Source organism: Papio anubis, chromosome 16, assembly GCF_008728515.1.
Source record: "Papio anubis isolate 15944 chromosome 16, Panubis1.0, whole genome shotgun sequence".
Taxonomy (NCBI): domain Eukaryota; kingdom Metazoa; phylum Chordata; class Mammalia; order Primates; family Cercopithecidae; genus Papio; species Papio anubis.
The window spans coordinates 2258290-2278598 of NC_044991.1; positions in this window are offsets into that span (position 1 = coordinate 2258290).

Below are 20309 nucleotides of genomic sequence, written 5' to 3' on the forward strand. Positions count from 1 at the left end.
TCCTTCACTGTTTCCTCTGTCACCCTCTGCACCCAGTCACCCAGCAAGCCCTGTGCATTGTGACCCCATAAGACTGTGGAATCCGCCCACCCTCTCTTCTTTCCCAGGGTCCCAAGATGGTTTGTGCTCCCGCCATGTCTCTGCTGCAAGTATCCTTAGTCACTGACGGACCCTGCCTGCCATGGCCATCTGAGGTCAGAGCTGTTGGCCTTGTCTACACTCCGAAAGGCCACCTGAGGCCCAGAGAGCTCCAGGGCTTTCTGAAGGACACAGCTGGTGAATGGCAGAGCTGCGCACAGAAGCTTGTCCCCACAGCTGCTGCTTCTGTGGCTGGTTGACCTCACAGCTGGGACGTGGGCAGCACTGACACCACCCTCATGTGGGTTCGGACAACGCTGCCCAGGCCAGGGCAAGGCATGCTGGGAAGGAAGGCTGCTGTCAGACTGGGGGTAAATCCTGGTGCCAAGGGAGGTGTAGCTGTCGGCTGTAGGGCAGAGCATCATGGGAAGGAAGGCTTCTGTCGGTTGTAGGGCAGAGCATCATGGGAAGGAAGGCTGTTGTTGGCTGTGGGGCAGAGCATCATGGGAGGGCAGACTGTTGTTGGTTCTGGGGAAGAGCATCATGGGAAGGCAGACTGTTGTCAGCTGTTGGGCAGGGCATCATGGGAAGGGAGGCTCTTGTCAGGCTGTGGGGCAGATTATCATGGGAAGAAGACTGTTGTCAGGCTATAAAGCAAAGCAAAGGGGGCTGTTGTCAGATTGTAGAGCGGAGCATCATGGGATGCTTCCTTCATCATGGGAGGGGAGATTGCTGTTGGTTCTAAGGAAGAGCATCATGGGAGGGCAGACTGTTGTTGGTTCTAAAGAAGAGTATCATGGGAGGGCAAAATCTTGTTTGTTCTAGTGCAGAGCATCATGGGAAGGTAGGCTGTTACTGGTTCTAGGGAAGAGCATCACGGGAAGCAGACTGTTGTTGGCTGTTGAGCAGAGCATCATGGGAAGGGAGGCTGTTGTCAGCTGTTGGGCAGAGCATCATGAGAAAGAAGGCTGTTGTTAGCTGTTGGGCAGAGCATCATTGGAAGGAAGGCTCTTGTTAGTCTGTAGGGCAGAACGTCATGGGAAGGAAGACTGTTGTCAGACTGTAGAGCAGAGCATCATGAGAAAGGGCTGTTGTCAGATTGTAGAGCAGAACATCATGGGAAGATAGGCTTGTTGGCTATTGGGCAGCACATCATGGGAAGGGAGGTTGCTGTCAGGCTGTAAAGCAGAACATCATGGGAAGGAAGGCTGTCATCAGGCTGCAGAGAGAACATCATGGGAAGGCAGGTTGTAGGCAGGCTGTAGGGCAAAACACAGTTGTCTTGGCTGTATGGTGTCTGTAGAAGAGCTGGGAATGGAGGATGCCAATAAACGCGGTGTTTACTTGCTGACCATGGAGTTTGGGGTTAGAAAAGAAGCCTGCCGCCTGAGCTGAATCTTCACTGAAATGTCCCTGATTTGATTATTTTTGAAAGTGCATTTCCTTTATAATTTCGGCTGTCTCGGATGTTGGGAGTCCTGTGGGACTTCCCCTGGTCAGCCCAGCACTGGCTCTGCCAGTCTCTTTCGGCCATATTGGGTGAGTGATCCAATCTCTGTAGATATTTGCTTTCAATACCCCGTAAAATGAGGGCTTTGCTGTATACTTAATTCAGCTCCATATTATTCACGGAATCTGTGGATTTGTCCACATCCATTTCTTTACATGGTCATGCAGCACTTCCTGAGTACCCTGTATCTGTCTAAGTTCCTGTTCAGTGGTACTGAGGTTACAGAACATGCTGACTTTCTCAGCGTCAGTGTGCCGTGGTCCAGCGGTTGGATTATTCAGGTAGAGAAATTCCCTGCTCACATCGGAAAGCAGGGCTAGCAGATGTTCAGGAGTACAGAACACGCAGGGGAAAGCCACTCATGACAGCACTGATGGTGGGCTGGGCCTTGATCCATATTGTTCCATTAAATCCCAGAAACGACCCTGTGTTGGCCTCGTGACCTCAATCTCCCGGTGAGGAAATACAGGTATAGAGAGGTTAAGTGGATTCTTGGAACAGTGAGTGTGGCACCCGGGTTCCAGCCAGGCCTGAGAAAGTCCCGCCCTCACGTCTTTTCCCGATGTGTGTGTTGCACCCACTGTGTGTCTGGTATGGAAGCTCTGCTGTGGGGGGCTTGGCAGAGATCTCTGGCCATGAAGACCTCACTGTCTCGATGGCTGGCGGGAACAGGGTAGAGAGGGCTGAGCTGAGGAAGGAATGACTGGGAGCATAGAATGGCTCTCGTTGTCCTCGGTGTTGTGGGCAGTGCTCTGGGCTTGCAGTGCAGGCACGTTGCTCAGCTAAGGGGGTTGAAGACCTACTGTGCTCCAGGGACAGGCCTAGGTGTGTCAAGGTCTCCTGCAGCCCCTCCATAGGGTAGGACAGCATGGGATGCCGAGACAGTGACCCAGGGCCCCTGGTTCTGCGCCTCCTGGTGCCTTAGCTGGCTCAGCAGTGGGTTCCACAGAGAAGCACAGAGCTCACAGTTGCCGGCAGAATCACAGAATCGAGACCACTCCTCACCAGGGTAAGAAGGAACGGGTGCACCCCGAGACAGACAGACACGGCAGCGTCTGATCTTTAATGACTCAGCCTGGGTCAGCTCTTTCATTAAAAATTAGAATTCCTGCTTCACCGTTTTCGTGGCTCTGACTCACATGTGATGAGAGATTTCCATGATCACCCATAAATTTCAACGCTTATTGAAGGGAAAAGCATTAGTTGTGGAAATTTATGACGAACGGTGTAAATTTTTAGGAGTCAGAATTGGGCTGTCAGAGGCACAGAAGGTCTCCATCCCTGGAAGGGGCGGGGGGTCTGGGAGAAGCAGAGCCTCTCGGCGGGCCTCACCTCCCTACCTGTCACTTCTGCAGCCAGAGCCTACCGCTGGCCGCCAGTCAGCACGCTCTGATCTGGGCACACTTGGCAGGAAGGAGTGAAGGACTCCAGATCTGCCTATTTTCAAACAGGAGCTATCCAGGCTGCAGTGTTCCACGAGGCATCAAAGTCGGAAGACAGGCAGCACTTGCATCTTCTAAAACTATTGTTGGCCAATGTCCCGTACGAAGGCTGGGTGCGGTGGCTCATGCCTGTAATCCCAGGACTTTGGGAGGCCGAGGCAGGCAGATCACAAGGTCAGAAGATCGAGACCATCCTGGCTAACATGGTGAAAGCCCGTCTCTACTAAAAAAAAATAAAAACATAGCCGGGCGTGATGGTGGGCGCCTGTAGTCCCAGCTACTCGGGACGCCGAGGCAGAAGAATGGCGTGAACCCGGGAGGCGGAACTTGCAGTGAGCCGAGATCGCTCCACTGCACTCCAGCCTGGGTGACAGAGCAAGACACCATCTCAAAAACAAACAAACAAACAAACAAACAAAAAACCAGAAAAGAAAAAGGTAGCACAAAGTCAGGGGAGGTTGGGAAGAAACATTCTCCCCACACTTTGGTTTCCATGAAGGGCTACATACAATGCCACTCTTGAACCCTCACACTAGTTTTTTTGCCAGGGCTACAGTGGGGTGCCTTCCTAGGCAGAGGGGAAGCTGGGCAAGTGTGACTCACACCATTGGGAGCTGGTGCCTGCAGGTGAGGACTCCTCCTGACCAGCCCCTCCTCACTGGCACCGCTGGGCTGGTGTGAGTGAGGAGCCTTCTTCGTGCTCAGCCCTGGGGGACCAGCGGGGCTGCAGAGCTAGGCATGCCTGTGGACCTCGCTCCAGCAGCAGTGAGCATGCCTTTTGATGGTAGCTTGCTTGTTTATTTGTGTGTATTTTTATTTAACTTCCATCCTCCTGGATTCTTCATACCTCAAGTCATTCTGAACGAGGAAAGAGAGAAAATCAATGCATCCGGGTTTTCCAAGGACTTCCCTGGCTATAAAACTGGAAGTCCCGAATCTTGGGCACCCCTCCTCAGCCCTGAGCCATGCAGGTGTGAAAAGAGAAGTTTTGTGAACCGACCTCTCACACCAGCTTGCCCAGAGACAGAAGATGTGCAGTCCTGCCCCTGTTCTGCTGTGTGCAAGTGGTCGTCCTCAAGGAGGGCTTGAATTTGCCGGGTCTCAGTTTTCACATCTATTTCACGGGAGTAAAACTCTGCCAAGTAACTAGGAGTTAAAATGTGCCATAGACTTGCCCCTCGCAGAGGAGGTTTCCGCTTGCGGAGCAGCAGACGGTAGAGAAAACGTCACTGCCAGTGGGAGTCCTGGAGGGCTCCCTGGAAGAGGCGGTTGCATTTCAGCCAGGTCTGGAGGGTTCCAGGAAGGATGGCTTGGGGCTGCAGGGGGTAGCAGAGCCTCCATGGGTGGCCACCATCTGCCTGTGTCTTGTGCCTCCTCCCTCCTACCTCTTACCCCACCCCAGCACAGAGCAGGTGCTCAGGAAACGTGGCCCGAATGTGGCCTCTCACGGCACTGACCACAGGGCTGGAATTGCCTGGAGATGCTAATCCATCAGCTCCTCCAGACGAGGTGCTGCTGTCTGACCTCCCAGCTGCGGCAGGACTGACTCCCTGGGCAGGTGGGCAGTCAGACCAGTGGCTCCTGGCCTGGCTGTGCCCCGAGTGCCTCCTCCAGGCCAGTTCAGGGTGCACGGCAGGCACTCAGTGTCCTGCATGGAGTGGGCCCGCGTCTTTGCGTTTTGCAGCTGAACAAGACCCGGCCCTGCCCTCCCAGGTGTGTCCTCCAGCGGGAAGATCGGTAAGCACATGTGAGTGCTGCAGGCGTGAGCTGGCCGAGGACGTGGGGTTGCATGCGTGAGTGAGCCAACAACTGCGGGAAGAAGTGGGAGAGCCCCACTCTGTAGACCTCCGAAACGAAGGGCGCCTGGGAATCCCAGAGAAGCTCTGATCAAAGCCTCACTTCTGCTGCTACCAGAACAATGCCAGGCTGGTCACCTGGGGCCCTGGGGCAGCTTCTGCCACAAGGAGTTTCCCTTAAGCAGCCCCAGGTCTGCATCGGTGAGCACACGAGCATCTGGGAGGCATCTGCTGGGCGCTGGGCTCCATGAGCTGTCCCTCTCGGCACGGCCATCGACAGAGGCTGGGTTGATCCGTGGGTTCTGATGCATTAATGATAATGTCGCTGACACAGGCAGACTTTGCCTCAGAAGCTGGGGCTGGCGCATTTTTCATTAAATAATATAATTTGTTGCATTGGTATGCAAGGACAAATAGCTCTGTCGAGCCGAAAGCCTGGAAAAAAAAAGGAATATAGTGTTGTTATTCATGAGCTGAAGCCACGCTTGGAGAATATTCCTCATTTTGACTTAAATGTATCTTCTGCCCACTCAAAGCAAATGCAATTTTCCTTTTTATGAGTATTGGTTATTTACATGGAAAAAGTTTAAATAAAAGTGCACTGTGCTACCAAACATTACTTTTTCTGCTCCCTTCCTGGAGGCTGCTGCTAAGTTCGGATCCATCACAAGGGCCTCAAATTCTGGGGAGGGAAAAGGAGGCAGGTGTGCTGAAGGGAGCCAGGACATCCTCCCTTGATGACTGGGACAAGGGCCCTTGATTGGGGATGAGACCCCATGCCTTCATTTCCCTCCTTCCCTCCTTTCCTCCTTTCATAGCACCCTCCTCTTAGCTATGGCCTTCAGCTTCCTTCCCCTTCCTTCCCGGCCCCATTCAGCTTCCTTCCTTCCTCCCTCCTCCTCCCTGCCTCATATTCCCTTCCCTCCCCTACCTCCCTCCTCCTCCCTCCTCCTCCCCTCCTTCCTTCCCTTCCCATTGTAGCCCTTCCTTCCCTTCCATTGCTTCCCCCCTTCCCTTCCTTCCCTTCACTTCCCTTCCCTTCCCTTATTCCCCTTCCCTTCCCTTCCTTCTATTTTGCTTTTCCTCCCTCAAGCGTCCCATAGCTGCTTCATTAATATTATAGAGGTGTTTCTCTAGGTGCAGAAACAAAATCTAACGTTCCTCATCCATCGAGATGTAGGCTGGGTGCAGTGATCATGCCCCTTTACCTTTAATCCCAACTGCTGCACCTGCATGGGAGCCATGACGGACAAACACCTGAAGTCAGAGTTTAGAGACTAACTGAATAACATGGCGAAATCATATACTAAAAGCTAAAATTAGTCTTGCTTGAGACATGGTAGCAGGGCCTGTAATCCCAGCTACTTATACCGTTGGGAGGCTGATACGGAAAGTGGTCTAACATGAACCAGGAGGCCGGAAGTTACGTGAGCCAAAGACATACCATTGCACTCCAGCCTGAAACAAGAATAAACTCATCTCAAAAAGGTGCTATGGGTTGGGTTGGGTAAAGACACAGTCAGTTAAGTTTTGTAATGTGTGATGAGCCTGTTTGCTCACCCATTCACTCAGGACTCATCGCTCTAAGCCGAGCCCCACCCCAGGCTCCACGTACAGTGGGCACGAGTGGGGATGCCCCTCCCCTCATCCTCAGCCCGGCCTGGAGCCATCTTGGGAGCTCACAGTCACCCTGCCCGTTGGAGACTCACTCGAAAACAGGACACGGCACCATCCCCGGGAGCCCCTGCTGCGGCTGTCCTGCTGGGCTTGGCTCAAGGCACAGCAGTAGGACAGAGAAAGGATGGGAGCCTGAACCTCACCCCTTTTAGGCCAGAGCCCAGAGCAGGTCCTGGGGCCACGCTGAGTCCATCCTCCCCTACATACCTGTAAGACAGGGTGATCATTGCATCTGACCATGGGGTTGTTACGATAATTAAGAACAGAGAGAAAATGTAACTATTAAGAGTTATATACAAGTAAAAACTAGTTAATTTCCCTTCCAGGGCCTTGCCGGCTAAGTCTATGTGAGCCAGGCACAAAAAAACTGGAGTTTCGGACTCATGGTGCACAGTTCAGGGCTCAGGGTTAGGGCTCAGGGTTAGGGTTAGGGCTCAGGGCTCAGCACTCAGGGTTAGGGTTCAGGGCTCATGGCTCAGGGTTAGGGCTCAGGGCCCAAGGCTCAGGATTAGGGCTCATGGCACAGGGCACAGGATTAGGGCTCAGGGCTCAGGATGAGGGCTCATGGCACAGGGCACAGGATTAGGGCTCAGGGCTCAGGATGAGGGCTCAGGGCACAGGGCACAGGATTAGGGCTCAGGGCTCAGGATGAGGACTCAGGACTCAGACTCCTGGCTCTCCTTCCCTGCCATCTTTCTCCCGAGGTCTCAGTATTGATACGGCATTGACACAATCCAAACATGCGAATCTAGTAACAATGGTCTTGCATATTATCATGGAGTTTCCCAGAATGTGAAGCACCTGGGGCCCAGGACGTCTCCTGGCTTGTCCTCTGCTGCCCTTCCAACTTCTGGAGCACATAGTCCTGTCCCGAAGGCCTCCATGAGCAGGACAAGTCTGTGCAGACACCAGGAGGCTCTCAAAGCCAGGAGGCAGCTGCAGGTCAGGTGTGGAGCCATCATCCCACAGCAGGGGGCTTGGGCCCACAGACAAGGCTCATGGCTGAAGTGAGCAGGCAGGGGTGGGGGACGGAGAGGCGGAAGCCTGGGGTTGGGGCCTCTGTGCCTGGCTGCACCTGCGGGGTCTCCTCTTGGCCCAGTCCATGGTGCAACAACTCACCTGCAGAGCCAGACCCTCAGCACACCTTCAGGCAGATGCAGATAGAGGGAGACCTATCTGCACACCCACAGCCCTGAATAGCTGCCTCTCCCTGCAGAGGGCCATTCTGTTGCTGGGGCCATGGCAGCAAGAAGCCAGCAGGGACCCCCAAGCTCTTGTTGCCAGACCCTGGCATGGAGAGGAGAGGAGGAGTTGGGAGGGATGCTCTCCACAAGAATGTATGAGATGGAGCTTTCTAGTTCTATGAATAATCAAAACCCGTAAGTGACAGCGTCTCAGCTTTGCATAAGAAGTCATTTTGCGGCCAGGTGCGGTGACTCACTCCTGTAATCCCAGCACTTTGGGAGGCTGAGGCGGGTGGATCGCTTGAGGTCAGGAGTTTGACACCAGCCTGGCCAACATGGTGAAACCCAGTCTTTACTAAAAACACAAAACATTAGCTGGGCATGGTGGCACATGTCTGTAATCCCAGCTACTCGGGAGGCTGGGGCAGGAGAATCGCTTGAACCCGGGAGGCGGAATCACACAGTGAGCCAAGATCGGGCCATTGCACTCCAGCCTGGGCAAAAAGAGCAAAACTCCCTCTCAAAAAAAAAAAAAAAGATGTCATTTTGCTGTTTTTTCTTTTATTCATGCAAGTCTCTCAGCAACTAGGAATTGTGAGCCTAGGATGGGCCGGGCCATGGAGAACCTGCACGCAGGGCTTCCTGTGGTGGGAAGACCCCCATCGCAGCCCCCAGTCTCCACGGGAACATTTTGGTCAGAGGGGTTGGCCAAGTAACTTCCCTGGGACCACACAGCTCATCCGTGTGCAGGGTGATCCCAGCTGTCACGTGGGAATCGCCTGGGCTGTCCGAGGAGCCTGGATTTCTAGAAGACCAGGTCAGCTACAGCCCGAGGGTGGAGGGGAGAGGGGTCAGGTGTGGAGGGTCTCAACCTGCAGGCACCCAGGAGGCGGCTGGTGATGGGCTGGGGGCCGGGGTGGGGAGAAGGGGAATAGGGAAGTCTTCAAAATCAAATTATTGCTTCGAGGAGCAGAATGTTCACTTCTGCTCCTCAGATTTCAGAGGGATTACGTGTGATTTCAGCACCAGCTCGGTATGTTCACAAGTAGAACTGGGACCCGGGGCTCCGTCCAGCCTAGGAGGAGAAGCAAAAGACGGACCCTCCACCCGCTTCGCCTCTGCGATGATGCGACCTCAGAGGAGGCGGCCAAGGCTGACAACTGACTGTTCGTCCGCCGGGGCCTCCGCTGCTGAAAACGGTTTTCCTACCAAAAATCAAGATGTGGACTGCCGGACCCTTAGGGGGCGCCACAGAGGCGTGCACTTTTACAGTCTCCTTCATTTACTGTCCAATGTGGGCATCTTATTCTATCACCCAGACTTTAATTGAGAAATGTGTGTGTTTCGTAAACCCTGGTCTCATGCCTGTAGGAACTCCTGTGTCCTGCAGCCTCTTGTCCAGGTAATTTCTGGTGTCAGCACGGCTTTGCGGGCAGTGTAAGCCAACTCTCTCCAGCACAGGTGGACCTAGGTGGGGAGTCGGCCCCCTATACTGTCCACAGAAGCACCCACACAGGAGCTAAGGAGGATGGTGAGCTTGACAGAGGCTTTGAGGAAAGGAAGACTTCACATCCTCGCATCGCAGGTAGCTGACGCCATGGGACAGCCCTGCTGCTAAAGCTCCCTCAGCTGTTTCCAGCACTCAGGTGCCTTCCACCCACCTTGTGACTCGGCCTCCAACATTCTCTCTTCCCCCATCTCCTCTCTCCCACACCCCAACTTTATCTTTCGTGTTCCTCTTTTCCTCTTTCTTTCTTTCTTTCTTTCTTTCTTTCTTTCTTTCTTTCTTTCTTTCTTTCTTTCTTTTTCTTTCTTTCTTTTCTTTTTCTTTGCGCAAAAAAAGATTCATATTTTGTCGACATCGAGCATTGAGACATCTGACGACCAACTCGAGCCCGCCGATCAATTTGTTTTGACAGACCAGACGAAGATTTTGTTTAGGATTGATGAGAGCATTGGTTGGTCTCTCAACTCCTGACCTTTAGGGATCTGTTCGGCTTAGCTTCCCTCCTCGTGTTGATTACAGGTATGAGCCACCGCGGCCCGGCTATGTCCTTCTGTTCATCGCCTCCGCCTCTTCTTTCTCTCGTGCCAAGGAACAATTTTCCATGCCCTCCTTCTGAGAATGATGCAGCTCTTCCCAGATAGAGCTTTTTCCCCTTATTTTATTTGTTATTGCTTTTAATAAACATTTCATAGATAAAAAGAGTCTATGTGTAGACTCATATAGGCTGTCGGAGTCAGGGAAGCTGTGAGTACACCCAACCCTCTCCACACACAGTCTGAGATCAGCACTTGGCGCCATCTCTACGAGATCCTGAGTGTCACCTCTGTTCTTCATCCCCGCCAAAGGCAGAAGCCCCCATCCTGGCAATGGAATCCTCTTGCTATCTCTTTGTTTGTCTTTAGTCTCGCCATGTTGATTGTTATCTATAAACAATACACATTCATGCTACAAAACTTTATCTTCTAGGTGGGACCCGCTTCTTGACTCTGTTCTTTTCTGTGACTTGAGGTCTTCTTCTCTCTGTGATGCTTCCTGCTGTCCCAGTGATCCTGGCTGTGCAGTGTGTGGCATGCATGCTCCCTCACCCCAGTGCGTGCAGAATGCAGCCATGCAGGCATGACCGGGCCACCTTGTCCCCGTGACAGTTAATGGGCAGGCTGCATTGCCGACACTCTGCTGTCATGGACAGGGGCCTCCCAGGCATTTCTCCTGTCTTCTTCCATGGCCTGGCCTGGGGTTCTTGGATCTGAATTCTGGTTGTTGGTCTGTCCACTGAAACAATTTCCCCCAGTGTTTGTGCTGGTGTCCCCACTGGCGTGCCATTATGTGGTTTCCACCATAGCTGTGATCTTCCCATGCTGGGCATTACAGGCTGGTTATTTCCAGAAATGTGGTTTCTTGCTTTCATCCCATTACTAGATGAGGTTTCTCGCATGATTCCTCATTTCCAACGTTGTTCAGGACGGTGGACTGGGGTGCTCTTACTGATTAGCTATGCTCGCTGGCGGCACAGGTGAGGGACACAGTGGCTCACCTGCCACACTCGACCAGGTGGGTTTTGTTTTATTAAGAATCAAGCTGGTGGGAGAGTTGGTGCCTGCTGCCTTATGTGCCACCAACGGATGGATTTGAATAATGATAATGTGGGCTTAGAAACATCTGACCGCGGTTTCCAGCTTGCCTGACCCTGCGGGAGGAGCACAGGAGGGTCCCCAGAGGGTGGAGCCCTGTTACAGAGACCGCGGTGGAGGTTTGGGTCCATGTGTAAAACAAAGTGCAGGGAGTCCACAGGACAGTGTCAAACAGGAAAGTAGGTGCTCAGACGAGCTGGTGTCTTCCCGGAAGTGATCACCAGAGGATGGACAGGTGTGAGAGTCGCCTGAACCATGTCTGTTAAGGACCACATGGCCGGGCATGGTAGTTCATGCCTGTAATTCCAGCACCTTGGGAGGCCGAGGTGGATGGATCACCTGAGGTCAGGAGTTCAAGACCAGCCTGGTCAACATGGTGAAACGCCGTCTCTGCTAAAAATACAAAAAATTAGCTGGGTGTGGTGGCGGGCGCTTGTAATCCCAGCTATTCGGGAGCCTGAGGCACGAGAATTGCTTGAACCCAGGAGGTGGAGGTTGCAGTGAGCTGAGATCGCACCACTGCACTCCAACCTGGGTGACAGAGCAAGACTCCATCTCAAAACAAACAAACAAACAAAGAAACAACCCATAAAATACTCGTACTTCTATGCCAGTAATATCGCATCTAGGAATTTATCTTGAGGACATAATCTGAGATGCACTCAGAGACGTTTTACAAAGTATTAACTCATCAATACTTAGCAGGAGATAATGGCTGTTGGCCTAAAGTCCTCTGGTTTATCTCTGCCTCATTATTCTGTGTTATCTTTTCGTAACAGGTCACAGACAAAGGAGGACCTTGTGCACTTATTTGTCCACTTGCTTCTCCGTCTCCTCCCTCTGGGATTGATGTTCCGGAAGAGAGGGTGGGCTTCTCTTCTATCTACCTTCCCCTCACTTTTGCCACCTCGTACGTCCATGGAAGAAAACAGTGAATTTTCATCAGATTAATGAAGAGGCACTAATCAGAATCACCTGTACTCTATACATCCTTAAGCAGCTACCAGCATGGTGTTTTTGAAGAATTTCTTTTTTTTTTTTTTTTTTGAGACAGAGTCTCGCTTCACGCTTCAGGTTGGAGTGCAGTGGCGGATCGCAGCTAACTGCAAGCTCCGCCTCCCGGGTTCACGCCATTCTCCTGCCTCAGCCTCCCAGTGGCTGGGACTACAGACACCGCCCTGCGCCCGGCTAGTTTTTGCATTTTTGAAGCCAGGGGAGTTTCACCCGTGTTAACCAGGATGGTCTTGATCTCCTGACCTGTGATCCGCCCGATCTCGGCCTCCCCAAAAGTGCTGGGATTACAGGGTTTGAGCCACCGCGCCCGGCCTTTTGAAGAATTTCTAACTGCAAATGTTCAGAGGATGATGTTAAGGAAAATAGGAGGATCCAGAGCTATGCACGCTCCCCACAATCACAATTGTGCAGCACACACCCCTCACATCCCAGCCACACGACACGGGGTCTGTCACCACCATGAGTCTGTCCACCCGGCTGGTGCGGACCCTGGCGAAGCCATCCCCTGTGATGCCCACCAGAACCCCAGGCTCCAGCCGACTGCTTTTGCATCAGAATCCCACCTGTACTCTGCCATCCTTGGCAGCTACCAGCATGGTGTTTTGAAGAATTTCTTTTTTTTTTTTTTTTTTTTTTGAGACAGGGGAGTCTATGCGCCCAGGCTGGAGTGCAGTGGCGGATGCGCGGCTCACTGCAGCTCGCCTCCCGGAGTTCACGCCATTCTCCTGCCCCTCCCAGCCTCGGTAGCTGGGACTGCAGACACCACGCCACCTGCAGCCTGGCTACCAGTTTTTGTATTTTTAGTAGAATGAGGGTTTCACCGTGTGCTCAGGATGGTCTCGATCTCCTGACCTCGTGATCCATACCCGTCTCGGCCTCCAAAGAGATGCTGGGATTACAGGTTTTTTGGCTCCTGGCGGCCCGGCCTTGAGAAAATTTCTAATGCTACCGTGTTCGGGGATGATGTTAAGGAAAATAGGAGGATCCCGGGGGCTGTGCGCTCCCACAGTCACAATTGTGCACACCCCTCGCATCCCAGCCACGCGACGCGGGGTCTGTCACCACCATGGAGTCTGTCCACCCACGGCTGGTGCGGACCCTCGTGGCTCCAGCCCTGTGATGCCCACAGAACGGAGAGCAACCCGACTGCTTTTAAACGGGTTAGGTAGAGCTGATCTCAGCTTTGCCCAAAGAAGGTGCAGGCATCACCTGCCCAGGGTTCTGACTGTCCCAGGCAAGGTCTTGGCACAGCAGCCCAAGACCCAGAAGGAGAGCCAGGGGCGATGACTGACGCAGCCGGAATTCACTCCTGTGTTTGTGATAAATGGACTCTGCATCGGAGCCGGGGCAGGCTTTGAGGAGCTGCCCAGCAAGGGACGCCTCCCCGAACAGGGACGTGGCTGCCCGCTCCTGGCCACTCTCCCATTCCTGGCTGCATGGGCAGGAAGAGTCAGGGCCGCCAGCACAGAGGCCTTGAGGCGCGTGATCCCCCATCCCTGCTGTCCCCTCCGCCCCTCCCTTTCCACAGGCACTGGATATCAGGCTTGAACCAAGCCATTTTCTCCCTAATTCTCATATGCTTTGAGTCTTATTTTATTTGGGGGTAAAATTAGATTAGAAGAAAGCTCCCTCTGCATGACAGTCCCTTCTGAAAGAAAAGGCAAATTAAAGAATCCCCAGGAGGCTATGTCTCCTTTCACATGAGAGAAATACAATTCGTGGAGAATGTTTCCTCCCCAAGCCCAGACCTGCATTCGGAGGAAGAGGAAGAGGAAGGGAAGAGGAAGAGGAAGAGGGCCCTCCATTCACTCATTGATGGTTTCTTCAGTGCTTCTAGGCTCCAGGGGATAAACCAGTGTGTGCGTGTGAGTGTGCACGGGTGTGTGACCGTATGCCTGCGTGCACGGGCAAGTGACAGTATGTCTGCGTGCATGGGTGCCAGTGTGTGTTGTATGTGTGTTTATGCCTGTGCAAATGCACACACGTAAGGGAATCTGTGTGAGTACATGTATGTGTATGTTTGTGAGTGTGCATGTACATAGTTGTGTGTGTGTGTTATACATTGTGTGGGGGAGTAAAGGGGTTCAGATATTTTGGGGGAAAGACAGAGACCTGATGTTTATGGAAACCATGACCCAGAGAAGGGAAACTAATGGTAAAAGCCTTTTTAAAAAAAATTTCAGCAAGAGAGAAAGATAAAAGTCCCACATGCTTACTTGTTACAATTAGGAGACTACGGCAAATGTTTATAAATAGAGTAAGAATACAGCAGTGGCTCATGCCCGTAATCCCAGGGCTTTGGGAGGCCAAGATGGGTGGATCACCTGAGGTCAGGAGGTTGAAACCAGCCTGGCCAACTTGGTGAAACCCTGTCTCTACTAAAAATACAAAAATTAATCAGGTGTGGTGGCGGGTGCCTGTAATCCCAGCTACTCAAGAGGCTAAGGCAGGAGAGTTGCTTGAACCTGGGCAGTGGAAGTTGTAGTAAGTCAAGATTGCACCACTACACTCCAGCCCAGATGACAGAGCGAGACTCAGTCTCAAAAATAAATAAATAAATAAATAAATACAAGCGAAATGAAAAGTCCATATGCAAACAACCAAATAAATGAGCAGAAGAACCCTAACTTATGAATATAGCCGGGCTTGTGTCTGCAGCATGGCCTGGCTCTGCCCTTGCTGTGAGAACCCTGTGGATCTGTGGGGTTGCCTGTAGCATGTGGGTTTGGACTCTGTTCAAGCCTGGGCCCTGGCCCCTCCAACATCCTGTGGCTGGCTGTCAGAAGAGCCCAGCACAGGGCCCCTCTCCTACCCGGTGCTGGCCAGAGCTGGGGGAAGAGAGCAGAATAAGGTCCCTGCTGCTCAGAGCCTCCCAGGGAAGAGGCTCTGGGCAGAGTCCTTTAAACTTCAAGAATCAGAAATAGACTCACACCCTCACACCAGCTCCAGCATACGAGGAGGAGTTGATAAAGGCACCAGGGCTGTGGGATGCACCTGCCTCGATCTCCACAGTCCTTTCCAGGGACCTGCCCTGCTCACCCCCTTTCCTGAGGCACGAGAAGCTCGGAGGTTTCTCTGCATCTTGAATTGGGATGCTGATACAGACCTGTTGTGGCTAGGGTATCTCCAAGGACTCCGTCCTGGCTTGTCATGGCTGGGGCATCCCCGAGGCCTCTGTCCTGCCTTTAGAGGTCTGGTCCCCATTCCATTCCTGAGGTCCAAACCTCTGCAGGCCGTTGGCCTCCCGATGTACTTTGAAATCCACATGTTCCGGTCCAACTTCCTCTGCAGAGTCTTCCCCTGCCTCTAGCCTGGGGTCTCTGCCACGCTGGATTCCAGATGAACTCATGGCCACCTGGTCCAACCCAGCGCTCTGGCTCCCTGCCCTTCTGGGCTCCACGTGTTCCTGCCCTGTGTCCCTCTCCAGCTCTGCCTCCTGGTCCAGGAGGCTAACCTGGCCACGTCACACTCTGCCACCCTCTCTGGCGTCTCAGGTGAGCCCGTTTCCCACTGTGGATGTTGGGTTCGGGCGCTCAGGGCCCCCTCATGGCTCCGTCCTCCATGCCTGCCACCACGACGGATGTTATTTTTGCTGAGTGCATCTGCAAAACACATCTGTTAATTTTCTGTATTTGTTTATCCACAGTAAAAATCTGAATTAGTAGCTGTTTCACACTGCAGCTCACAAATAAACAGGAAAGAGACAACTCAACAGCCATCTTCAAAGAAAATGAACCCCGACGTTACCAGGCAGGCGGGCAGCCAGGAGGAGCCCTGGAAAGAGGCAGAAGGAGGTCGGCTCAGGAGGACGGTCCTCAGACGGCGGCGCTGGAGAAGCCGTGGGCACGGGGGACTCACAGAAGCCCTGGTCCCATCCCATGACTGCCTAGCCTCACCGAAGAACAGGAGATCCCCAGAGACACAGCAGCCAACCTCGGCTCAGCCCAGGCCGTCCTGCTGTAGCCAGAGTTCTCCCCAGTGGCCAGTCTTCCTTTTCCTGCCATTGGGTCCTTCCCAGCCCATCAGGAGACAATCACGACACTCATCATCATGTAAACGATGCTGCTTCAGGGCCTTCAGATTCCTGAGGACGGAGGCGTTCCATCCTCTCCGTGTATCCGGCACCCAGTAGGACCACGGTGCAAAGTCTCGTAATGAGAAGGGCAGAGTCCTACAAGGCACCCTCTCCTTACAGTCCAGATGGGGCAGTCAGACCCTCAGTCCACCTCCACCTTAGTCCTGTAAGATGGCCAGCGTCACCCTCTTTTTACAGATGGGGAAACTTAGCCTGGAGAAGAAAAGAGGGGTGTATGTGCAGGGGTCAGACCCAGCCCAGAGGAGGGAGTCATGGAGAGATATGAGGCTGGAAGACAGGGCGGGGCCCGGGATGGGAAGGATGCCCTAGCGGGGTGATGTTGCTCCAAACGACACCTGCCAGGGTTTGGGGACATTTTTGGTGTTAGGACTTGGGGCAGCTGTGCTGCTGGGTGACTGGCATCCGGTAGGTGGAGGCAGGGATGATCTGAGCATCAGGACGCCCAAAATGGCAGATGGTCCAGCCCCAAATGTCAGAAGTGCCAAGATGAGAAACCCTCTGTGCCCTGGCAGGAGGGCACACCGCACCAGGGAGGCGGACGCCACCTCAAGGAGGCTGTCACCAGCCCCCAGTGACAAGGCCCCTCCCAGGCTGTACGCTGCAGCTGAGCAGTGAAAGAATCTCTCAATAAAGGATCTCGCGTTTTCAGAGCTTGATCAAAAGCAGCCTTGTCATTCTGAGTAATGGTGACTGGGTATTTTTTTTTCCTTTATTTTTCTTTTCTTAACTTCAGATGAATGTAATTGAAGGAAGCCGTCATCCTTCTTTCTGGATACAGAGAGAAGCCCTTGAGGCTAGTGGGGACGGGGTCCAGAGCACAGCTGAGCTGTGGCCCCTCAGTGGCAGAAAGGGCAGAAAGGGGTGTGGTGAGAGCTGGAGGGTGGGCAGAAGGCTGGGGACAGACTGCTGACCACCCCCTCTGCCCTCGGGAAAGGGAAAAGGCTGAGTCTTTTAACTTAACCTGCCTGTTCCCCTGCAGGACAGGCACCCTCTACCCCACTCACCCCGCACACAGGCACAGAACTTCTTGGGCTTGAAGCTGCTTAATTCTCATGATAGCCTGCAGAGCGCTCTGATGGGATCCTTACCATCTCCCACCCCTCACATCAGAGCCTCCAGCCCATCTGTCTCTCCTCCTGGGAGGGGCCAGGACCACAACCACCTGGTTCCCCACCCACCCCGCCCGGTTTGGTTTATGCAATGGCCAGACCCCAAGGAGAGCCCTGAGTCCTACAGCGCCAGGCTGGGTGCATCGAGGCCCAGGGTCTCAGTGCCAAGGGAGGCCCTGTACCCGGTTCCAACACCAGCCTGGTCTCCATGGTTGGGGCTGCACAGAGAATGAGTTCTCTGAGTGCAGCCTCCTGTTAACCCCCCCGGTGAGGGGCTCAGGGAGCCTAGAGTGAGCCACTGGGGACCAGGGGGCCAAGGGCCGTGTACCATGCACGCACAGGGAGCTTAAACAGCGGCAAGGGACTGCCTCGTGGATCTGGAGGCCAGAGTTCTAGATCAAGGTGTGGGCGGGGCTGGCTCCTTCTGAGGGAGAACATGCCCCAGGCCTCTCCCCTGGTGTGTAGGTGGCTGCCTTCTCCCTGAGTCTTCACGTCCCCTCCCGCTCCCTTCTTATCTGGGTCAAAATCACCTCTTCTTATAGGACACCTCCCTATTTGATCCGGACCCTCCCTAATGACTCATCTTAACTCAACCACCTGTTCAATGACCCTCCCTCCAAGCCAGGTCACAGTGGCAGGTACTGGAGCTCCTCACTCCAATGCCCGAATGCTAGGGGACAGTTGGAGGTGGAGCCAAAGGGTGGGACCCAGGGAGCAGGCAGGAAGGCCTGAGGATGAGTGGGGTTTGGAGAAAGAGGGGGTGGGCCAGGTGCTGGTCCGGCTGTGCCTGGCGGCAGGGGAGAAATGATCAGATGAGAGTGGTGGGGTGGGGATCCCGGCAGGGCCCATGGCGGCTGAGCACAGCAGGGTTGGGGTGGCACTGAGGGCTGGTGGGCGCCCAAGAGTCCTGGCTGAGAGAGGTCCTGGGAGGATGGGCAGGGAGGCCCAAGTCCAGCTCTGCTCCCTGTGGCCTGGCCTGGCCCTGGGAGTTGCCGCTTCACCAGGGAAGTTGTCAGAGGAAGCGTTTCCTGACAGCCACTGAGGAGACCTGTGCTGGGTAATGATGCCATTAGGGATCCAAACTTATACTATTTGTGTATGTGTTGAATAGCAGTCATTGAATTACCAGATTGTAATATTATATCTGGCCCCTGCAGAGACCCTATTATCCATTACATAAACAAATAGCACAGACTCATTAAGTTATTAATATCTTACGGAGGCACAATCTCCCTGTTTACATCTTCGAACAGATTTATGAATAACACAACCATAAATCACCCTGGAACTGGGCGCGCTGGGAAATGGGGAGGGCGCTTCCAGCCTCAGCGGACCCTGGCCACCTTCCCACCCTCCGGGAAGAAACCCTTCGCTCAGGTTCATTCTCCACCAGTTTCCTGCCCGAGCTGTGGATTCCCTCAAACTGCTTTTTCACTGTGACAGTTCAGAAGGTGGCTCTGGTCTCTGGTTTCTGAGGATGTTGGGGCCATATCTAGTCAAACAGATCCATGTGTCCGACCAACCAGTTCGTTTGGTGGGTAGACATTTGTGGCCAAAGTGTGGAGTCGCGCACTTGAATCCTCTGCCAAAAAATTCAAACGCATGATTCTAGGAGCTCTCGAGAGGTTATGTGTGCACGGGGCAGGGGAGGGCCTGAACAAGAGAGGGAGGAGGGCAGGGATGCCCAGCAGGGAAGATGGGAAGGTGGGCGTCTGGGGGTGCATTGAGAAGTGGAAAATGCCAGCTTGTGCTTTGTAGGTAAAAATTTTCTTTTTTTCTTTTCTATTATTATTATTATTTTTTTTCTGAAACAGAGTTTCGCTCTTGTTGCCCAGGCTGGAGTGCAATGGCGCGGTCTCAGCTCACTGCAACCTCCGCCTCCCGGGTTCAAGCGATTCTCCTGCCTCAGCCTCCTGAGTAGCTGGGATTACAGGCATGTGCCACCACGCCCGGCTAATTTTGTATTTTTAGTAGCGATGGGGTTTCTCCACATTGGCCAGGCATGTCTTGAACCCCCGACCTCAGGTGATCTGCCTGCTTCGGCCTCCCAAAGTGAGCCACTGCGCCTGGCCTGAGATTTTCTGATGTAAGTATTATTCCAGAGTGAGTGTTTAATCCATCTAAATCGCAAATTTCCCCGAAACTCTTGAACGGCCCATTTGCCCACAGACAGGAGGATCATAGCCCGCTGCTACCTGGACAAGCCACACATTGAGCGTCCCAGTGTCCCTGAGATTGTGAGACCTTGGAGCTGGCAGCCTGGCCTAGGCGTTTCAGGTGAGAGTGTCTCTAAGAGGTAACGCAGCTCCTTTCCACAGGTGTTTGTTAGGGCCATGAGAGGTGGAGGACGCTGTTCTCACTCAGAGACTGCTCCCCATCTTCTTGGGGTTCAGAGAATGACATCAATCATCCTTTCCTTTGGTTTTCTTCTGTTATGGGTCTCCCGTCAGCACTGCTAACAGACGGCGCCCACACAGCGTTTGTGCCTGAGCCTTTCCACACATTCTAAAGCTGACCCCGTTTGAATGGCCCTGACAGGAAAGTCCTTCCTGCTCAGTGAGGCCTCAGTTTACCTTGGGGGTCTCTTGGTATACAACTATCGAGTGCCAGGCCCGGCCTGGAAGAGCAGCGGAAACCCTCGAGGAGGGGGACTTGGACAGTTCCCTGGCCGGCCCTTCCCAGCCAGACTCTCCTAGTTCTGTGCCTCAGGAAGGCGTCTCTCTGCCCACCAGTTCTCAGGTGGCTCATACTGTTCTCCTGTTCTCCGCTTGTTCCCCAGAAATGTGTCCATCGACTTCTCAAAGTCACATGGCCCAAGGGCCCCAGAGATGAGGGCTCAGACCCCAGCAGAGGTTCCTCTGCACCTGAGGCTCTCAGGTTCTCTGCTCCTTTGGCTTGCAAGGTCTTTGCCACCTGCCGCTCTCTCTCGTCCTCCGTCCTTCCCTCTTTCCAGCCCTCTTGCCTCCCTCCTGTTTCTCCCAAGAACTCTCATGCCTACCTTAAAGAACCAGATGCAGTCCTCCTGGTTTTCCTTCAAAACTGACTCCAGCTTGAGGGGCTCTTCCTCCTTTTAATTTCCCTAAGCAAATTACCATCCAAACAATCACTTCCCACCGTAGGGAATCTCTCCTGCTAAGTTATTATCGCTGGCGGAGGATTTCTCATGCAAACGGCCCATTTTTCTAGCCTTTGTGGGGTCTCTGGGAAATTTGTGACTTTTCATTAGCAGCCTTCTGAAATGACAAGTGCCCCTGCATCACAGTGT